Below are 10,391 nucleotides of genomic sequence, written 5' to 3'. Positions count from 1 at the left end.
TAGGGTTGACCTTTACTCTCAATGAAATCTGTTTGTTTCGGTCCAATAATCACAGCTCCCATAATGCTACAGCTGGCATCCATATCCCACGCCATAGAACAGAGAGGTGAGGATGGAAGGGCACCCTCATTGTTATTTGGCATGTGGTCATCAGATTTGTTTACCCTACGAATATAGAGTATATTCTTATTTGTGTTATAATACAGTCAAATTGGCAGACTATCTGAGATAATATGCAATAGAGATAACCACGGTCATACCAGCTACATCACTGTCTAGGTTCTGTTTGATAGGATAACACATCACTGTCCTGTTATTGTTCTGATAGTAATATTTTTCTTTAAAACTTGTATATATATAATGTATTTGTATGTCCTTGTGGACTTTAATGATGTTATACACGCTGAAATAGTGCCTCATGCACTGGGAGTCAGCGTGCTGTTAGAAAGTGTCGGCGAAGGGAGATGAACAATACTGTCTCGTGTGCTGTAAAACAACTGGATGGCATAGAGTTGAAGCCCGTGGGCACGGCACACACAAGCAAAGGGAACGGATGAACAGCGGGGCGTTGAGTCAGAACAGAACTCCGACTCCAACACGCCACTGATGAAGATCAGAGTGGAGGGATGGTGAGCCATTCTGCCAGTGCCTCCCTCCTCATCCTTTATGCCGTGCAGTCAGCTGAGCCACCATACAGAATGGACAGAAGTAGGATGAGAGCGGAGGAGGGGAAGGAGGATTTTCGGGAATGAGGATTTTCCCTCGTCCACTGAATTCCGGTTGTCGCCATGGTTACATGGCTGGAGGCCAGTTCGGGTTGGAAGCCGAAACTGCCAGAGAGGAAGAGATTTCAAAATTGCTACGTCACTGCTCGCTCTTTCTCTCTCCCCCGTCTACTACATTGAGACGGAAATAACAAACAGCTGAATTATACAATGGCATTATCATTCTGATGCCACACACTTATGCAAGTGAGGACACAACTTCACTCAATCGAATGCCTCAATGTAACACCCTCTGAGGATGGATGCACGTAAAACAAATACCATCCCTGTTACGTGTCCAATGATCCACATCTACTTAATGTAGCTTACCCTGCAGAGATAACTGGCGGTGGCCTGCAGGGCAAAAAAATATGTAGAGAACATAGGAAGTAATACTACACCTTGCGTGAGTTGAACATTCTGAATAATTGATCAGCAGCTGAACGGTATGAATAATTTCTCTGTGGTCTACAAAAGGGATTGGAGTGACAGGGGTCCATGACCACGTTGACTGCCACAGCACCAATAAGGGACAAACGACTTGGAACCAGTTCAAATCTAGAAATCCAGCGATAAAGATAGTGGCATTATGGTGCCAATGACTGAAATCAGTGGTTAGAACTGGAAGGAACCAGAACACCGGAGTACCACACAACAATTGTATGTATGGGGCACAGAGACGAGGTAGTAATTTGAAAATCGTGATAAGAACTACTATTGCACACAGAGTCCATACAACTTATTATGTGGGTTAACAAAGGGGGTTGTTGACTCAAGACATTTGAGCTTTACATTTTTTATGAATATGTAAAAATCCTGAAAAACGTACAGTACCAGTAAAGGTTTGGACACACCTACTCATTCAAGGGTTTTTCTTTCTTTCTTTCTTTCTTACTATTTTTTACATTGTAGAATAATAGTGAAGACATTAGAACAAAGAAATAACACATATGGAATCATGTAGTAACCAAAAAACAAATCTAAATATATTTTATATTTGAGATTCTTCAATGTAGCTGCCCTTTGCCTTGATGACAGCTTTGCACACTCTTGGCATTCTCTCAACCAGCTTCATGAGGTAGTGACCTGGAATGCATTTCAATTAATTGGTGTACCTTGTTAAAAGTATATTTTTGGAATTTCATTCCTTCTTAGTGAGTTTGAGACAATCAGTTGTGTTGTGACAACCTAGGGTTGGTATACAGAAGATTGCTCTATTTGGTAAAAGACCAAGTCCATATTATGGCAAGAACTGCTCAAATAAGCAAAGAGAAACGACAGTCCACTTTAAGACATGAATGTCAGTCAATGTGGAAAAGTTCCTTAACTTTGAAAGTTTCTTCAAGTGCAGGTGCAAAAAACATCAAGTGCTGTGATGAAATTGGCTCTCATGAGGACCGCCACAGGAAAGGAAGACCCAGAGTTACCTCTGCTGCAGATAATAATTCCATTAGAGTTACCAGCCTCAGAATTCTGAGGCTGGTAACTCAATCATCTCAAATATCACATTAAGAAATCAGAGAGCTGCTCTGACAGGACTGGTGTGAGAGAGAGAGAGAGAGAGAGAGAGAGAGAGAGAGAGAGAGAGAGAGAGAGAGAGAGAGAGAGAGAGAGAGAGAGAGAGAGAGAGAGAGAGAGAGAGAGAGAGAGAGAGAGAGAGAGAGAGAGAACAATATTAATCCTTTCCCATTAGAGCCCGTGAGGGTGAGGGGCTTCCCATCTCCCCCTTGCCTCGCCCGTGCAGTGTCCAGATGTGGAGGGTTACAGATCTGTGAGCTGGAACAGATGGCCCTATTTGCCACTGTGGGCCTGCCTTGGATTATGCGGTGGCACAGGACCAGTCGGTGGAGCGGATGGGGGTGGAGTTTCTGGGGGCAGTGTAGTGGGAAGATTAACATCTGCCAGGGCTTAATGCTGCTGGACGTGCTGGGTATTGGAGGTGGGAAAGTATGGAGGGGTTATGCTTACAGCATAGGGGAGACCGAGTGTGGTCATTACCATAAGGATGTAATAATGAATGTGTTTTATGCAATTGTGTGGTTATTACACAGTTTAGTCTCATGTGTAATTTCTCAGCCCCTTAATAACGTATTTAACTCCGTTACACATTATTTGAAACAATACACCAATCCATTTTCAACCTAACATCATACAATCAAAATTCTAAAGTGGATTATAGTGCGATAAAGTGACTTTTCATATATGTAAAGGAGACAGGCTACAGCAGGCTATAGAAAAGGCATACGGAGGTAATAGGAATGGATTTGGCCAGTTTGTTAAGTGTTTAGATATACTTGCTGACTCAACAAAATAGAACTAAGAAGTACTTAAGTAAAAGAACTATCCTGTCCTGGTGAATCGACTACACCCAAGATAAGCTGGAAATGATTTAGATTTAGGTTTTGAGGTGTGTGTGTGTGTGTGTGTGTGTGTGTGTGTGTGTGTGTGTGTGTGTGTGTGTGTGTGTGTGTGTGTGTGTGTGTGTGTGTGTGTGTGTGTGTGTGTGTGTGTGTGTGTGTGTGTGTGTGTGTGTGTGTGTGTGTGTGTGTGTGTGTGTGTGTGTGTGTGTGTGTGTGTGTGTGTGTGTGTGTGTGTGTGTGAGTGTGTGTGTGTGTGTGTGTGTGTTTGTGCATGTGGGCGTACATGTCTCCGCGTGTGTGCATGTTTATGCGTGCATGTCCGTGTGTGTAGCCTCCTGGTCTAGTGACCATAGCGATTAGATTTGTGGGTCTGGCTGGATTAGTGTTCTCAGTATGTTTAGCAGATCTGATGAAGTCTTGGGATCAGGCCAGCCCAGTAATTACAAAAGGGTTTTTGAACCACAGTGGGGCCAGGAACGAGAGTCATTAGTAGATGTTGACAGTAGAGATGGATGGGTGGAGGAGGGGTAGTAAATCATGAGAATCTAATGGATGTGGTGTTACTCCAGATTTAAATACTGCCCTGGGATTAGATTTGGCACCTGGTCGCACGAGATTGCATTTCTGTAAACCAGTATAATTTCATAAATGTTTCCACTGACAACATTGCACAGGCCATTTTATGGCAGTATGTAGTAGTGGAATCAAATCAAACTATTTTTCCCAGGTGCATTTTCACTTCTAGATACAATCTACATTAAAATGGGGAATACATTTTATTTTTACATTTCAACCATAAAAATATAGTAAAAAGCTAAACTAAAAGAATGAAATTATACCAGTTACATCGGCCATATAGTACAAGTGTGTCTTTAAAACCTCAATGGTCGGCACTGAGCTATCTGCTCCCCTTGCTTGTGAGCAGCAGTGTTAAGGATATCTCATTTAAAAGTGCATCAAGCAAATTTGAGCAAAACTGTAATCTTGTCCTATAAATACCCCACCACCCGCCCATCATGGTCTGCTTTGCTGACTCACTAAGTTATAGCTCCTGGCAAACACACCACCCACTAAAAATGTCACCCCTCAGCCAAAGATGGGTTTTGTCAACATGGTTTCCTCATTATTTTAACTTGCTTCATCTACATGACTTTGTATCACTGTGGCAATTTGGTTGACTAAACCATTTGTAATTACTTGGACCCATGAAATGTGCCATAACTAGGTCACAATGTATTGGCCTAATGTCTGGAGACAAAAGCTTCCTGGTTTCTGACATGTTGAATGCTAGATGGTTGTTTGATATACAGGCTGAATGGTCGATCAATGAGTGTGCACAGCACCAAAGTTATACTGATGGCCAAATTGCACCCCCTTGTGATGAAAGCTAGGTAGCAGGATCACAGAAATTAAAACATTTATATAGGCAAGCCATAGTATATATTTTGGTCAACTGTTGAGCATTAAATGACTACATAGTTATTTCTGAGGACATTGGAATTGTCTCATACAAAAAATTCTTCATGAATTTAGTATCCCTTAAGCCCGCCAAAAAGTCAAAAAATAACAGATTGATTTCACGTCCAGGCATTGGGGTTCTCCTCGGTGCAATGTTTTATTTTAGTGGTTTCAGAGTCCCGCAATAATAACTAAGACGCTAATTTATGTGTAAACTCTAACAGTTTTGTTCTGCGAGTGTCACTGAGTAGGCTGATACCCCATTTAATCAGTGTACAATCCATAGGTTAGGCTGAACAGTGAAATATGAATGTCCAATACACACAATAGACTGACTGGAAATGTGGTTTCTCACAATCAAAGTCCTCCAATAATAGCCAATATGCAAATATTTGTGTAAACTCTACATAGTTGTGTTCTGTGGATGTATCGGAGTAGGCTGATACCCCATTTCATGGGTGCACAATCCATAAGTTAGGCTGTACAGCACATACAAGGATGCCCTCAATGCAGTTCTTTAGTTGAATTCATATGACAACATCCAACCTTGTTTAACATTATTGAGTCAGTCCAATTGTGGCATAATTCGACCATTTTTATCCGTTTGCATCCGTATCAAATTGGGACTTTTATTTTAAAGGTGAACCGCCGACTCCACTATTGTTGCTCACTATAACAGTTTTGTATTTATTTGTATTGCAGAAACACCAGTATACATACAATAAGCTACTCAATACTGCCCCTGCAGCCATATTAATGTTTGGTTGTTTTTATATTTTTATCAAGTTATTCTGGAGATTTCCCGCCACACCTTCCCCTCTAAGCCCCTCCGCACTCCTCCTCCCTGACCCCTCATAATGTTGGAAGGACTTGTTGCCTGGGTATTCACATACCTTAGGAAAATATGTCAGCAGCCTAAATACAGACTAGCTCTCAATCGCCCTCCTTAAAGGTTCCCTGTATGTCTGTCTGTCTGTTTGGTGACTCAGGGTGTCCACTGTCTGTTTCTACGATGACATCATCATCGCTCTTACACTCATTTAATTTGACAGCTCTTCAACTTGCCAAACATGATATGCTACCAGAATCCCTGCAGTATACAATATAGCACGATAATTATAATAATGTATCATACATTTGCTGTAGCACTGTAATTGAACTCTTGGCCCACCCTTGACTCTTGTCTTCCCAGGAGCGGTGGAACTAGAGAACCTCTCCCCTCTTAAGGATCGGACCCTTTTTTTCAATTTTCACCTAAAATGACATACCCAAATCTAACTGCCTGTAGCTCAGGCCCTGAAGCAAGGATATGCATATTATTGGTACCATTTGAAAGGAAATACTTTGACGTTTCTGGAAATGTAAAAGGAATGTAGGAGAATATAACACATTAGATCTGGTAAAAGATCATGCAAAAACAAACACGTTTTTCTTTTGTACCGTCATCTTTGAAACGCAAGAGGAAGGCCATAATGTATTATTCCAGCCCAGGTGCAATTTTGATTTTGGACACTAGATGGCAGCAGTGTATGTGCAAAGTTTTAGACTGATCCAATGAACCTTTGAATTTCTGTTCAAAATATTGTATCAAGACTGACCAAATGTGCCTAATTTGTTTATGAATAACTTTTCATGTTCAAAGCTGTGCACGCTCCTCAAACAATAGCATGGTATTCTTTCACTGTAATAGCTCATTTGGACAGTGCAGTTAGATTAACAAGAATTTAAGCTTTCTGCCAATATCAGATATGTATATGTCCTGAGAAATGTTCTTGTTACTTACAACCCTTATGCTAATCGCATTAGCCTACGTCCTGCAGGGAACCCACCGATCCTGAAGAAGTTTTTAAAGAAAGATGCCCTCCAAGAGTTTGATATGCCCTTTTAGATCAAAGCAGGTAAGTGATCCATCAAGGTTACCATTGAAAATATTCACAAGAACTATACAAATAATAATATTCAAACTCAATATGCAAAATGAGTTGTTAGAAATTGAGCAGAAGATTGGCAGGAAATCTATAAAAGAAAAAGAAACTCGACTGCTGTTTTTTTCACACCATCAGATTGTTGTTCATTTCATTTCATTTATGTTATGCAGGTGAATGAGGACCCAAAAGCGACTTGGCGAAAACAGAGTCTTTAATCCAGTAAAGTAAATCTACAATCATAAAGCATAATTCCACTCGTAATGACGAGAACCGACTGGAGACTCGATCATGAACTGCAGGTTGCCTCGGGAAGGCACGTGAACGTAGCAGACTCAGACACCTGCTCACCACGCAGCATCTGAGGGAAACACGACACGACAGGGCGATACACAGACACAGCACGGTGAACAATAGACAAGGATCCGACAGGACAGGAACGGAAAACAAGGGAAGAAATAGGGACTCTAATCAGGGGAAAAGATAAGGAACAGGTGTGGGAAGACTAAATGATTGATTAGGGGAATAGGAACAGCTGGGAGCAGGAACGGAACGATAGAGAGAAGAGAGAGGAAGGGAGAGAGAAAAAGGGGAACGAACCTAAAAAGACCAGCAGGGGGAAAACGAACAGAAGGAAAAGCAAAATGACAAGATAATATAAGACAAAACATGACAGTACCCCCCCACTCACCGAGCGCCTCCTGGCGCTCTCGAGGAGGAACACTGGCGGCAACGGAGGAAATCATAGATCACAAACGGTCCAGCACGTCCCGAGAAAGAACCCAACTCCTCTCCTCAGGACCGTAACGAAAAACGATAAGGGAAACTAGGGTACTACTCTAAAAAAAAAATGAGACACGGGTAGAGAACTGAAAGCTTTAGAGCAAACAGGACCAAACAGGCCAGGAGAGTAACAACTAGGGACAGACTGAGACACAGCAAGGGCAGGAACAAGAACAGGAGAGATGCGATGGCAGGGAACAGACTGAGACCCAGCAAGACCAGGAGCAGAAGCAGAAAAAAAATTACCAGACTTCTTCTGCGCAGTCTGAACACGCAGCCACGAAACGGCGCGTGTCACGCTCCTGAGTAGGCCACCAAAACCGCTGGCGAATAGAAGCAAGCGTACCCCGAACGCCGGGATGGCCAGCTAACTTGGCAGAGTGAGCCCACTGAAGAACAGCCAGACGAGTAGAAACAGGAACGAAAAGAAGGTTACTAGGACAAGCGCGCGGCGACGTAGTGTGCGTGAGTGCTTGCTTAACCTGTCTCTCAATTCCCCAGACAGTCAACCCGACAACACGCCCAACAGGAAGGATCCCCTCGGGATCGGTAGAAGCCACAGAAGAACTAAAGAGACGGGATAAAGCATGAGGCTTGGTGTTCTTAGTACCCGGGCAATAAGAAATAACGAACTCGAAACGAGCGAAAAACAACGCCCAACGAGCATGACGCGCATTCAGTCGTTTGGCAGAACGGATGTACTCAAGGTTCTTTTGGTCAGTCCAAACGACAAAAGGAACGGTCGCCCCCTCCAACCACTGTCGCCATTTGCCTAGGGCTAAACGGATGGCGAGCAGTTCGCGGTTAGCCACATCATAGTTACGTTCCGACGGTGACAGGCGATGAGAAAAATACGCACAAGGGTGGACCCCATCGTCAGTATCGGAGCGCTGGGACAGAATGGCTCCCACGCCCACCCCGACGCGTCAACCTCAACAATAAACTGTTTAGTGACGTCAGGTGCAACAAGGATAGGAGCGGATGCAAAACGCTTCTTGAAGAGATCAGAACAACAATCATACAACCGGTGAGGAGGAAGGGAGTTGGTTCTGGACCGACTGAAGACCGTGCGCAGACCATGATATTCCTCCGGCACTCCTGTCAAATCACCAGGTTCCTCCTGAGAAGAGGGGACAGAACAAACAGGAGAAATAGCAGACATTAAACACTTCACATGACAAGAAACGTTCCAGGAAAGGATAGAATTACTAGACCAATCAAAAGAAGGATTATGACACACTAGCCAGGGATGACCCAAAACAACAGGTGTAAAAGGTGAACAAAAAATCAAAAAAGAAATGGTCTCACTATGGTTACCAGATACAGTGAGGGTTAAAGGTAGTGTTTCACATAATATACTGGGGAGAGGACTACCATCCAAGGCAAACATGACCGTGGGCTCCCCTAACTGCCTGAGAGGAATGTCATGTTCCCGAGCCCAGGCTTCGTCCATAAAACAGCCCTCCGCCCCAGAGTCTATTAATGCACTGCAGGAAGCTGCCGATCCGGTCCAGCGTAGATGGACCGGTAAGGTAGTACAGGTACTTGACGGAGAGGACCGTCTAGTAGCGCTTATCAGTCGCCCTCCGCTTACTGATGAGCTCTGGCCTTTAACTGGACATGAAATGACAAAATGACCAGCGGAACCGCAATAGAGACAGAGGCGGTTGGTGATTCTCCGTTCCCTCTCCTTAGTCGAGATGCGAATACCCCCCAGCTGCATGGGCTCAATACCTGAGTCAGTGGGGAAAGATGGTAGTGTCGGAGAGAGGGGAGACACAGTTAACGCGAGCTCTCTTCTATGAGCTCGGTGACGAAGATCTACCCGTCGTTCAATGCGAATAGCGAGTTCAATCAAAGAATCCACGCTGGATGGAACCTCCCGAGAGAGAATCTCATCCTTAACCTTAGCGTGGAGTCCCTCCAGAAAACGAGCGAGCAACGCCTGCTCGTTCCAGTTACTGGAGGCAGCAAGAGTGCGAAACTCTATAGAGTAATCCGTTATGGATCGATTACCTTGACATAGGGAAGACAGGGACCAGGAAGCTTCTTTCCCAAAAACTGAGCGATCAAAAACCCTTATCATCTCCTCTTTAAAGTTCAGATAATCGTTAGTGCACTCAGCGCTTGCCTCCCAGATAGCTGTGCCCCACTGCCGAGCCCGACCAGTAAGGAGTGATATGATGTAGGCAATCCGAGCTCTCTCTCTTGAGTATGTGTTGGGTTGGAGAGAGAACACTATATCACACTGGGTGAGAAAGGAGCGGCACTCAGTGGGCTGCCCAGAATAACATGGTGGGTTATTAACCCTAGGTTCCGGAGGCTCGGAAGACCCGGAAGTAGCTGGTGACACGAGACGAAGACTCTGATACTGTCCTGAGAGGTCGGAGACCTGAGCGGCCAGGGTCTCAACGGCATGCCGAGCAGCAGACAATTCCTGCTCGTGTCTGCCGAGCATCGCTCCCTGGAACTCGAGAGTAGAGTAGAGAGAATCCATAGTCGCTGGGTCCATTCTTGGTCGGATCCTTCTGTTATGCAGGTGAATGAGGACCCAAAAGCGACTTGGCGAAAACAGAGTCTTTAATCCAGTAAAGTAAATCTACAATCATAAAGCATAATTCCACTCGTAATGACGAGAACCGACTGGAGACTCGATCATAACTGCAGGTTGCCTCGGGAAGGCACGTGAACGTAGCAGACTCAGACACCTGCTCACCACGCAGCATCTGAGGGAAACACGACACGACAGGGCGATACACAGACACAGCACGGTGAACAATAGACAAGGATCCGACAGGACAGGAACGGAAAACAAGGGAAGAAATAGGGACTCTAATCAGGGGAAAAGATAAGGAACAGGTGTGGGAAGACTAAATGATTGATTAGGGGAATAGGAACAGCTGGGAGCAGGAACGGAACGATAGAGAGAAGAGAGAGAGGAAGGGAGAGAGAAAAAGGGGAACGAACCTAAAAAGACCAGCAGGGGGAAAACGAACAGAAGGAAAAGCAAAATGACAAGATAATATAAGACAAAACATGACAATTTATCTCGAGTTCTTGCTGATCAGTCCCGCTTGCGTGACCTTTTGTTTACTAAAAGA

This window comes from Oncorhynchus gorbuscha, linkage group LG03 (assembly GCF_021184085.1).
Source record: "Oncorhynchus gorbuscha isolate QuinsamMale2020 ecotype Even-year linkage group LG03, OgorEven_v1.0, whole genome shotgun sequence".
Taxonomy (NCBI): Eukaryota; Metazoa; Chordata; class Actinopteri; order Salmoniformes; family Salmonidae; genus Oncorhynchus; species Oncorhynchus gorbuscha.
This window is presented reverse-complemented; position numbering follows the sequence as displayed.